Source organism: Salarias fasciatus, chromosome 12, assembly GCF_902148845.1.
Source record: "Salarias fasciatus chromosome 12, fSalaFa1.1, whole genome shotgun sequence".
NCBI classification, from domain to species: domain Eukaryota; kingdom Metazoa; phylum Chordata; class Actinopteri; order Blenniiformes; family Blenniidae; genus Salarias; species Salarias fasciatus.
In genome coordinates this window covers 17605131-17618286 of record NC_043756.1, presented here as the reverse complement: position 1 = coordinate 17618286, position 13156 = coordinate 17605131, and positions in this window count along the sequence as shown.

Genomic DNA, 13156 nt, shown 5'->3' with positions numbered 1-13156 from the left:
GTGCTCGTAGTCACAAAAATTTGTGTGACAAAACTCCAAAAAATGATCGCTCGGCATCACGTGGCCAGCTGACTCATGAAAGTTACAGCTCGCCCCGGGCGCATCAACACGACCGTGCTGTGCTCTGCTTGTTTATTCTCTTCAGAGAACTTTCTCATATGAAGACATTCGTGCACCCATCTTCTGTCCAACGCTGGACTGCTGGGAGCTGTGGCCCATCCCACCTCAAAAAGGTGAGAAACACACAATCAGATGTGCAGTTAATGTCACAAATTAATCTAAAATGCATGTTTTTGGTTTTGGTTTGTGGAAGAAAGCCAGATCACCAGTAGAAGACTCATCTTTATTCATTCGCCCAGGAGAAACATCCAAACCCAGTCATGCACGGCAGTGCAAACAATCACACCAATGTGTGGCCCTGAATAAAAGTCATGTACCATAATATAAAGGAGAGGCTACTGGCTTGTAAAACGTACACCGCATGCACACAGTGCAAATGAAACCACAAGAAAAAAAAAACTTGAATCAAAGGATGAATAATAATGAAAATGATCATATTTGATAGAATCGTCAATATAACAATATGGTCAAGACCACAAAATATCAGTGTGAAAGTTATCAGTTAACATTCTTTCCACAATTGTTACTAAGCATCATCTGGGACGACTGAAAGAAAGACTAACTTTAAAAATGTCCTCCTGTTATGTGGAAACCTCCACAGCATATCTATGACTAGCAGGGGTTCAAAGTATTGTTTTCCACAACATGTCAATGTGAGAGTCCACATTTTAAACTTGTTCTGTTTATCTGGCTTTCCGAAACTTTTCCAATCAAACGACAATCGACGTCTGAAGCCCAGATTCAGACACTGGTGCTTCTTAACGTTCCCGTGCCTGGTGGCTGGTCCCGGATGATTGTAGGACAGCAAGCTGAAATTGATCAGACACCGAGTGGTCAATGCACAAGAAGTCTGGCATCCGGGCAGGGAAAGTCCCTGCAAAACGTTATGACTTGTCTGATCTGACAAGGTGACCGGTTTACCATGAGGAAAAATTGCACGGTTGTGTTGTGCAGGTTGAGTTGCATCGGATTCGATCTTTCATGTCAATTTCCATGTTGCGTTTGTTCTAACAAAACATTTTTCTTGTCCATCCACTAAAGTTTCTGCTCTTTCCTTCATAATTTGCAAGTGTGTTTGTTCAAAACGGACATAAACTGCAACGTGTTTTTCTTCAAAAGTTAAAAAAAAAAAAAAAAACAGACCTCACCGGTTGCAGCCACCCGCAGAGAGAACCCTCTATTTTCACATTTCCAACCCACATTCAGCCAGCGATGCCGACTGTTTGCTCTCTGGGATGATGGTGATGGCAGAGATGAACATGATGATAGCCGGAGCGCTGGCGGTGCTGGGGGCGGTGATGAGCGCGATGATGATCATGACCCGTTATCGCTCGCCAACGACAGTGTCGAGTCTTCCACAGGTTAAGACAAGCACGGCAGATACAGCGGGGTGATATCAGGCTGACAGCAGGGGTTCCAGGCCAGCAGCAGCAGGAGAGGTGAGCTCGCATTAAGTGGAATGAATGCGATCGGGCCCGTGGCTTTTCATCAACACACCGGCTCTCCAGCTGATTCTGGATTACATTGTGAAGGGCAAACCAAAAAAAAAAAAAAAAAAAAAAAAAGGCTTCATAAATTGCCAACAATCTGTGTGCAGATTTGTGTAAATCGCAATATGAATGAGCTTATCTCAACTGAAGTTGGCTCAACGAAAGAAAACATACATCAGGCCACTTAAAGAAGAAGACGAGCCAGAAAAGCCCGAGTGTTAAACTGAAGGGATGCCTTTTCTTCGCCACCAGCGGAGAACGCTTTGAGCCCTGGCTGGAATACTTACACTGTCAAACAGCCTCTTAAGTGTCACCCTGTCTTGTAACGACACATGCACTCCGATGGATGTCTCTATCCCTCTGTGTCACTTTGGTTCTGACAGCTTCTCTTTAGACTCTCATCCCGTGGATGGAACCACTTTTCTGATCCATCAATCCTTGAAGAAGAAGAAAAAAAAAAAACAGAGAGGGGAGGAGTGGCGAACAAGGACGAGAAAAGAGGAGCTGTTGGAAGAAGTGCGGTGGAAGGAGTTTAGAGGAGCTTTGTCAGACATGCAGAGTGTCTTTCTCTGATTAAAATAGCACGTTTTGGAACGGCGCTCCACCGCGGCGGCTGCGTGGCTGCGCGGAGGCCCTGGTCGATAGCACTCCACCACGGCGGAATATGAAAAGTATTGATCTGCTTTTTACCTCGGACAGCTTTGAGCACAAAGCCTGTGATGTTTCTGTAGCCAGCCTTCAAAGTCAATACACTTCTCTCTACATCACTCCGACTTGTAAAGAGAAGGAAAAGAGAGAAAAAGAGATTTCTGTCATACCGGACAGAGCGCGGCGCTCTCCTCGGAGCTTTGTGGTGCGAGAGGTCGGGCTGGATGTTGCGTGTTTTACCTCGTGGATCCGACGCGGCGATGGGAGAGGGATGGAGGTGACGCGGGGCCGGTCTGATGGAGAGAGAGGTTAGAGCCAGAGAGAGCTGGTTTGTGGCAGGGAGGGACCAAGGCTGCAGATGAGGCCAGTCAAGGCCACAACCCCATGTCTTTCACACATGTACACACGAGGGTCATTCCTCATACTTGTGAATAAATCAAGCCATGTCTTACACGCATGCACACGGGGGAAAAAAAAAAAAAAAAAAACACACTTTCTGCAGTCCTTCTCTTTAAACAAATACAGATAAGAAAAAGAAGGCAGCTTTAAGCCTTCAGATTCTGGAAAATCAATGGAATCAAGAGGAACTGACAGACGCATTTAAGGGTGCAGATCTTGTGTAAGAAAATCCTCCTCCACAAAGAGACCGACTGAGACAAAGACACTTGGGACAATCCTCAGTGTTAAAGCTTGCTGATCTAGGATCAGAGCGGGGGGAGATCTGCAGGGAGTAAAACAGAGAGGAAGACAACCAGAGAGGACCAGAATATTAGATTGTGAAGCAGCCTTCGAGATCACAGAGGGGGAGAGAGAGAGAGAGAAAAAAAAAAAACAGACAGATACAGAAGAAAATCGAAGCCCAGATGCGTTTTCTTGTTCCCTTCCTTGTTCTTATGCACTGTAACACCACTCCGAAACACACCAGAGGCTACATGGGGATCCTGGTATGATGCTGCAATCACTACCTTTATTACAAAGTCTCTCAGCCTAATTACCTCTCCTGGTCGGAGCCATCAGGTTTATTCAAGTGTCTGGTTGCAAACTGAGAGACTGTGATTAGAATCGAGTGAGTAAACGCACCGGGGTGGCTGAGAATTGGACACATCTGCTGTGATCAGAGAAGAGGTGTGGCTCTGCGGACCTCTAAGTAGCTGGATTAACCACTGGCCATGGGGCTATTGATGTTATTGAACTGACAGGCTGATGAATGGAGTCCTTCCACAAGGTGTGTGAGTCCGCCGCCGGAGCTGGTTTGTGTGTTCACAGGCCAGACAGTGTTTGAGGAGATAGAACTGCCAGCGATTAATCTTGCGAACAGGAGATTTTTGTATTGCAGACTTTTGATTTTTGAGGGTCAAGAGTTTAAATTTCCATGATTACCAGTGAAATCTGACCTGGGGCAACGTGTGTGTCAACCACCCCCGCTGAACAGCTCCAGAGAAATTATTTCCCAGTGATTATTTCATGTTAATCAGCTGTTTCACTGTGTGCAGCCATCGCGAATCGGAGAAAGGAAAAGCTCAGGAAAAGAAATGCATCAGCTTTATTTAAGCAGCATTAACTCTCTCCTGAATGCGAGCTGCTCGGACAGTCAAAGATTCACTCCAATTACTTTTTTTTTTTTCCTTAATTCCATGTGCTGCCAAGTTTTGTTCTCTTAGCACAATATGTTGCCATTTAGAAAAAGCTTATGGTGAATTAAAAGTATTTAAAAAGGAGTCTTTGTTTCTCTAGAGGAGCAACAGCGTTTCAATTAGCCGGGGGAATTATTTCACAGAGACTCAGAGTAATTATAGCAGCACAGTGTTATTAGTGCTTTTCCTGTAAAACCTAAATACCTGTGAGGTGAAACATTATGCTTACAGAGAGAGCAAATAGAATTCATTGTCTCATAACAAAGGTGCATTTTATGGCCTGGGACAAACCAAATGATTAACATAGAGCCGATTGTCTGAGTCACAGTGCTGAAAGTGGGAGAAATGAAGCAGACCGACTCTGAAAACTGCAAAAAGGAAGCAAACCGAACAAACAGAACGTATATTATATCTGTTGGAAGAAAAAAAGTACCACATAATGTATATGATTAGATGTGTGAAGTTCTGTCTCATTCCCGTCCTAAGATATATACATGCACACAGGTTTAAACAATCTCTTCCTGGCGAATCGCCTACAAACAGGTTACATATTTCATTCTATTTACCCAGCAGAGGTTCATGATAGAGGTTTTTTTTTATGAAGTCAATGGAAGTAATAAGGTCAGGAGGATTGCTCGTTATAGTTTCCACATCACTCCTCCCTGCCTGACAGGGAGAGGCCACTTTCAGTCAGCTGAGCTTCTCAAGTGAATAGCAGATTATTTCCCATTCAAACAAGCAGCCATTGTGACCACAGCTGACCCGGATCCTCCCAGTTACAGGAAGAAAACGGTAATCATCTGTACGGCAGAGTCGTAACAGACCACACCTGTGTTTGCCTTTAATATACAGGTTGGGGAAAGAAATAAAGTCAAACACAAGTGCAAGGAATACAGATATATATAAGGACAGAAAGAGGAAAAAAAAATCACATCAGAAAATATGAAGGGGTGAATCACAGTATGAAAAGTTCATCCAGCTTTTTTACAACAGAGTTGTTTAAAGATGAAAACAATAAAAATTCCAGTGAATCATTAACTTGGCGCCAAAACAAAACCTTCAGGCCGATCAGATAGGGATGAAGTTTCAGTGACTGTTGGCTCGGCTCTTATTTCATCTTTAACTTGTCGTGACCCAAAGTGGCGTATCTGATCATCCTATCGTCGTTAGACCGAGACATGCTGGGAAGAGACAAGTCTTCTGGTTGTTTCGTGGTTTTATCACCCTGGTTACTAATTGATTAAGATTTGTTTGATTTGAAGTAAAACATTTCAGATTGTGAGTTAAACATTAAGAATTTCCGGGATAATAAAACAATCGAATTGTGACGCCTGTCACAAAAGACAAAAGAAAAACAACATCACAAAATTCATTGTTTAAACAAGCTGCTTACAATTTCTGTCTGTAGTTAGTTTTCTTTTCACATCAAACTAATGAATGGAATTTTATATTTCTCTTTTTATTTCTGCCAATAATTACAGTTCTAAATAGTTCCAATATAAGTAAACGTATTTAACCTACTTTCACTCACTGCTGTACTGTAATTATTCATCAAATAAAATGTCACTCTTATAAATGGAAACAGGTTCTGTTATCCAAAGAGCGAATTTAACATGTTGCTGAGCTGCTGCCTAAAAAAACACGTGCATAAATACATTAATTTAAAAACATTTCAGATATACATTTATTCTTTAATCCCTTGCTAAAAATTTGTTAGCTTTTATCAATTTTGTATTCTCAATGAAAGTTTTTTTTCTCAGGGTTAGAATGGTTGAAGTTGGTCACGTATTGCCAGACTCGGGGACAGGCGTCCACTCAATCCCATGCTCCTTTGGCTCTGCTGCTTGAGCCACTGTATTGTTTCGTGTGTTTATCTTCCAGATAGAAATCCTGCCTCATTTTGATGAAGTCATATCTTGTTAAAATTGCAACAATAGATTATTTTAGAGACATGTCTGGACGACACGTAGACGAACGTCACCTCGGTGCCGACAAGCAGACAATCAGTTAATGACACCGACACAGCAGTCTGTTAACATGTGATAAAATAGAAACCCAAAACAATGAGCTTGTTACAGTCTCTGGCCTGCACTCGTCTTCCTTTGCTGTCCTTCGCGGATCTGAATGTTGAAGCAAAGTGGTTTTCTGGTGGCTTGAGGACCAAACTCATACCTGAGTACATTTGGGTGTAATTAGAGAAGTGTCACATCCAGCTCTCTAATTATCTACTGTGTTTATGACCGCATTTATATTCTAATGGCTGGGTAATGATTTTGTGACAGTTCTGTACGGGTTTTAAAGACCTCTGAGGCTCTTGTTTGGGTGACTGGTTAGAACCTGTGCACCGTGCCAGGGTTTAGTTTAAACTGCATGGTTCGCAGTTCCCTCATATCTGCTCACACCACATATGCATCGCTACACTAATCCAGCCGTAACATCGTGACGTAACATTGTGTAGTGAATGTCTTTTAGTATCGCTTTTGCAACAAACTGTGATCATCAAAAATCAGAACCAGGATTAACTTCTACAGCTTTTCGGAACATTAGACTAACTCGCTTCTCTCTTTTTTTTTTTTTTGTTGCGGCACTCTCTTACTCTATCTTGGTACATTTTTTGCCTTTGCAGAAACTTTATTTTCTAAGTAAATAAACAAGATTTTCCATTTATCTAGTCCAGATATTGCTGCCTTATACCTGAAGACAGTTTGTGACCGAGCCGCACGTCTGCAGGTAACTTTTCGATATTGCTATAGAGCTCGGTGAGCCGGCCATTCAGAGCACGAAAACTCAATACTTACTCAAAGAACTTTTCTCTGTTTACCTATTTCTCCACCAATCATGAAGGTAGCTCAAAGAATCAGGCTTTTTGACTGCAAGCAGTATTACTCTGTTTTTTATTTTTTATTTTCAAATCCCTCAGCTGGGAGCAGGAGGGCAGAGCAAAAAGAAAAAGCCAGCACATTCCCAAGTAACTTTTGTGGAAGTGACTCCGAAGCAGGCAATTAACACCCGACTGGTCAAGTAGAAACACTCAGCGCGCAACAGTGGGGAAAAACTTTGGCTCCCTGAGGTGTAAATGTGTGTGAATGAATGTGGGTGAAGCGGGGTGTTTCTGAAAAGCAGCCCAGCAAACTCAGTCAAACTAGTTTAAGTAAACAGAATAAATGTAAAAAAGATTATTTTTTTCTGAATAATGAGGAAGCAATGTCACGCAAAATTGAAAAAGATCCCCAATACTGTCGGAAGAGCACAGCGGGGAATGCCGCCATGTTTGGCCCACATCCAGTGCAAATCCACCCCGTTTTGGTTTATTCTAAACACAATATTCTCATTACACTCAGCTGGCTGACTGCACTGTCATTTCATCTGGTTTTTCCACACACAAGCACAATTAGCCCCTTTGGTCTAGTAATGTTCAGAACATAACCCATAAAGAACCACTGCAATGTGTCTCTGCCTCATTATTGCCAGGTCAGTGTATGGAGCGGCGCGGGGGAACCGGGCGCCGCGTACGGCTTGTTAATTCAGCACCTCTCTCATTCAGAACTGCATTTGTACAGCTGGCCTTTTGAAGGGAGTTCAAACTATACACTCCCACGTCTGCGGACACGTACAGATGCGGCAGTACCGCACATACGCAGACACACAAAATCCCAAGACCCCGCTCTGACATCAGTCCACACCACCGGTTCCTGCCCGACCTCTCGCACCCCCCTCCCCACCCACCCCACCCCACCCCCCAACCCCACTCCACCTTGGGAAATCACCCAGCGCCTGTCCAGCCACCAGGGCGTGAAATACACACCCCTGGAAAGCAACCGAAGGTGGGTGGAGGGACCCGGCGGTGGAGGTGGTGAGGGGGCCGAGGCAGCACGAGATGGAGAGCAGCGAGTGTGAGCGCATGGGGGCCCGAGGACGGAAAGTGAGGAGGGGAATTTCAGGGAGGGAGACGCAGTGGAGGAATGTGTGTTTGACTGATCTGCAGGGAGCAGACGTGGTGTTGATTGGGGGGGTTTTAGCCGGTGAGAGATGGAATTGAAGGATTAAATGGACACTGGCTTTCAGTAAAAGGGGAGAAAAGAGGGGGTACTATGAAAGGAGGAGGAGGAGGAGGAGGAGGATGGGGGTGGGGGTCTTGGGGTACACTACTGGCCTTGAGACCGAGACTCCGTCACGCCTCACATCTCTGGGAGCTGGAGAGGGGAGTCGGCCCAACCTTTGTTACTTTGGAGGAGTGGGGAGTGACGAGTCATACCAGCATGTCTGACATGTCAGAGCAGTTGGCCGGGAGACCCGGGATCTGGTCAGGTCTGACGCCGGCCATCTGTAGCTTCAGAACAGGGCTGAGCCGTTTTAATTGACGAAAACCGCCCAAGGGAGGATGTGAGATCGTGCTTCGAGGGGGAAAAACAAAGCAGTCGGTAAATCAGGCGTTGATTAAATGTGCATCGAGTTATTTCGGCGTGCAAATATGCCGAGCGGATTCTTGACGGAGCCCTAATAGTAGTTAAATCAAAGGGAGCATTTTTTTCAGGTGCAAGACAAACAGAAATTTGCGTGATCGGATTCGAGCTTTGCTCAAGTCTCCTGTTGGATAGATTCATCCCTATTCCACTTCCTCAAAGAGCTCCGTTTAATGTCACCCAGTGAAGGGAAGTGATGAAATGGAGCAATTATGTATCCATTTGTGCTATTCAGGTGAAACCAGGTGTAAAATTTCCAATCTGTGCACCTGCTGTATCTTCAATTCATTGTGCCTTCTCACCAGTGTTGCCTGTTAAAGGGTAATATCCAAAATATGGACAAAGTATTACATGCAATAAATCTATTTACCATTATCATATTGTTTTCGGAGAGAGGGATTGCTCTTCCTGTGCCAGTTTACTCCCCAAAATTGCAAATAGCAAAGTGATCACAGCATAACACAGAGAAGGGGGGAAATCGTATAGAGGAAACCCTCCTGAATTGTAAAGTTGTGCTGTAATGGGAGAAAGAATGCACTGTAATAAAGCAAAATTGTTCCTCATCAAGAAGATGCACGCTTGATTTGATATCCAGACATTTAAGAATATGAGGAAGAAAACAATGGAGCATTCTCTTCCTGAATGGGAATAAATATGTTTTTTTTTTTTTTTTTGGGTGAAAACAGATAGCAGAGTCATCTCCCGTCGGGCTGGATATTAATTTTCATTTTCCAAACAGTTTGTGTATATAAATATTCATGAACCACCTTGAAAAGCGATGGGTGACTATAAGGCGGTCAGAGAAACCAACAGCCCCCCCTCCCTCTTTCTCTGCAGCTGTGCTGGGAGGGAGTGGGGGGGTTAGTTCATGATGAAAGACTCTCACTATCCACGACCTTTCCAGTCTAAAACAAAGATTTGCACAATTAACTACTTTTAAATGTCATCCAACTGCCAAATCTGCATATCAACGCCAAGCCTTGCATAGAAATGAGGATGTTTGTAGAGGAATCATTTTTCCTCCTCCGTCCCAATCCCAGTGCCACCGAACGCGCCTCTTTCTCGCTTTAGCCAGGAAGGAAATGTAAATGTCAACATATCTTGTGTGGAGATCCTTCTGTTGCTAATTAACCTTTGCCGTTTAGAAGCTAGACTGAGCTCTGCCTAAACACTGCAATTAACTTGAGCTTGAAAGACGGAGAGACAACATCTACACCGAGCCGTGCAGTGGAGGGATTCAAACCGGCTTCATTATCCCTGTCCGTACACGTGTTTTCTGCACACCCCGCTTTTTTATTTTTTCCAAGGTGCTCATCGGTTGATATTTCCCCCCAGCAGCAGGAACGAGCCTATTGGGAGGATGTCAGAATTTGGTGGATTAACAAATCTCATTTCTTTTTTATCTTTATGATATTGGACAGGAAAGCTGGTTTAGTAGTCGCCCCTGGTGAGAGGCGAGCCATTATTGGGGAATTCATGCCCATAAATCTTTATGCAGCAGGCGGAGGAGTGCCTGGGTCTATCGCGTTCAAGTTCAATTTCCAGATGCAGCGACTGGGAGGAAAACTCGTCCTCGTCCAACCGACTTGGGCCGTCCAAAACAAGTAAACGGGGCCAGTGTAATTCAAACACTCTCCTCTGGTGCTCTCTGTGGGTCTCCTTGGGGCCTGAGCCGCTCGGGCTCCAACGGAGTCATGAATACCGTCACTGAGCTCACTCCCGCAGCTCAAAGGCAGTGTCGGTTACAAAGTCAACCCATTAACATCTTCACTATTCAACACTATGCTCTTCCTCAACTGCAGAATCAACACGAGTCAATAGGCGGGCAGACGACCGCAGGTAGGCAAGCCAAATACCTCCCGTGTTCCCCCCGGGAGCGGGGTGAGAACACTATATGATGGACAGGAAATATTTTTCTTTTATATGTTGATAAATATTGGAGCTGTCAGAGCACTCAGGGCAGATGCAGACAAATGATTGACATCATTTCCAGGAGAAAGGAAGACTCTGGGTTTTAGAGGGCAGGGGTGAAGCCGAGGGAATGCTTAGAGGTGCCAGAATAAAGTTGATTCAGTGTAGGATGAATCGGATGAATTGAAGCTTTAGCGGAGTAAATCCTCCTCGGTTGGAAAGAGGAGACCTTTTCAGCACCGAGAAAGCATCTCGGGCAAAGACACCAAACCTGGGTTATGCTAAATATTTGACAACATGACTTTTGAGGGAAACTATGGAAATTAAACGTCCTTTGCAGTGGAATGGGTCCAAGATTATAAGAAAGTGATAAGTGCTGCAGCATCATGTCAAATGGTTACCACAGTAAAAATAAGCCAATCCAGCATGGTCACTCCTGATCACCGGCACTGCAAGTTACTGCGTCTATTATTTGATTCCAAACGTACACATCTCTGCTGTGAAGCATTAATAACAAGCTCCGACACTCTTCGATTCTGACTGCACACCAAACCCCAAAAAGAGGGATGGCCGAGCTTCTAAAGAGCCTTCATCATGAATACATGCATTGCATCAACTCTTGTGAGAAGATTCAAACAAGCTTCTGTCTGTTCAGTGGAGGACATCCGTCAATGTCAGCCACGATTAGATCTTGAAAAATAGTCATTTCTTCGGAAGACTTCGAATAACGCCCTTGCAGGTCCGACATGACAAATGTCCTGTATGGTCAGCGTCAATTCTTATCAGCACCTCATTAAAAATGTAATGACCACATGAATATTTACAGAGTTTAATTACTGCTCTCTATGGTTTTTCTGGCGCGCCCTGCACTCTCTCTTCCCTTCCAGAGGGCAGCCTCTCATCTGAGTGCCGGCCGAACGTGTCCTTCCACCTTGATGAATATTGCAGAAGTCCGAGGAGTGTGAACCGCTGATGGAATCCACCTCAATCAGCAAGAGAATCGATGGCATACACTCACATTTGCAAAGGCACTAATTGGCGGCAGTAAAATTCAGCAAGCTGCATAATTTACCCGAGAGAGAAATCGGGGAGTGCAGGAGGATCAGCTCATTTGTAGCAGACAAAATAAGAAGAAAAAAAAAAATCCTTGTCCTTTGAAAATCAGGTTTGTAACAGATGCAGAGGAGACCAAGCCAAATTATTAATGTCTCTGGTTGTCGGCGCCAATGACGTACAAGCCACTGAAGGAGACTTCCTGTTGAAGAAACACTGAAAACCTTTTCCACTGAGGAGCAGCTTCTACTTTTTTTTTTTCTCTCTACCATAGCTGGCAAAATCTGACTGTCCTTTTCCCTTCAGTTTTCTCTCCTGACAAGAATTTCTATTTAAAATAATGCAAAAAGAACAACATAAATAGCTCAAATGCCACAATTGCTCTCCAGTCTAGCAGAATAAGGAGTCTCGCCTGTGATGAGCAGCTATCAGGAAACACTGACATTCATTATGGTTTGACTCCAGGCTGAGACTTTTGCTGTTCACTCTCCGAATACACAACTTCCTTCCTCAAAAATATGTAATGGGAAGAAAAGAAAGAGGAAAGAAATTGATTGAAATCAATCTACAATGATTTAGAAGCTAAAGAAAAATAAAAAATGAGCAACACAAACAACAGTATCATGATATTAATATTAGCTCTTGTGTTTTGGTACAGAGGTGAAAGTAGAGGTTATGCTGGCAGGCGACCAGTGAAATGATGTGTTAACATGATGATGGGAAAATGTTTCCCTTGGTTTGCATGCAATTGTAAAGATTTTGTGTTCTGTAGGTACACAGCTTTGCAAAAAAACTGTATATTGTAGGATAATCCAGGTCTACAATAACTGACAGAAGATCACAATAGTAGTGAGAGTAAATGAAATTGAAAGTCACAGACTCTCATTCATTTAATTACATTTAAATTAACCCGTATATACACAGAAAGAACGTGCAAACTCCACAAAGACGTCCACAAACCCATGAATCTATCAGGGGTCTTGATGCTGTGAGGCAGGAAGGCTCTCTGTGGTTTGAGTCATTCATCTTCTGAATAAACCTGTTCCTCCTCTGCGCAGGAGAACAAGAAGCTGATTGGATATAATGCTCACGCTTTGATGAACATTTAAAAAAACCGAAGCCTCGGCTGCGACTCGAGCGAACTGATCCTCCTGCTGACACAAACTGTGTTGACAGCCCAAAGAAAACATCTGGGAAGAACCAACCTTCGCATCCTGTTTGATGCCATCTCCTGCGTTTGATCGCCAGACATGAAACAACACAAACACACTGAACAGTAAAACAGGCACTTGAAAGGGACAATATTGTCAAAGAGCGGGGACATATTGAGTGACAGCTTTTTTAGCTCTTTGAGTCCTTTGCTGTTTTCGCTGGGCAGCAAGCTGATGTCTCCTCGCTTTGTCTCAGATGTGAAACTCCTGTGATTGTAAATCGCTGTGACCTTGAAAGTGCACCTCAATGGAAACGCTGGTTGATTGTTGCCTCAATGTTCACTAGAGAGAAAAATATCAGTGGAAAACATCATATTTCTAAGAACACAGACACTATGATTTAAGAGAATATGCTGGGTTTTTCGAGTTTTTTACCCTGAAAACACAAATGCAATCTGCATCAAATTTAAATTTCAGTATATTGTACTCATTGTGGTGTCTGTATTCAAATACAGTTGATAGATATATACATAAACTGTACCATGCAGCAGGAAAAGCGGTTTAAACACTCCCCAAATGATGAGAAATGAAGGGAAACGTATTCCCACTGTCAGTCTGAATATTCCTCTAACACCTCAATTCCACACATACAGGAAAAAAAAAGAGGAAAAAAAAGCTTGAAGTAG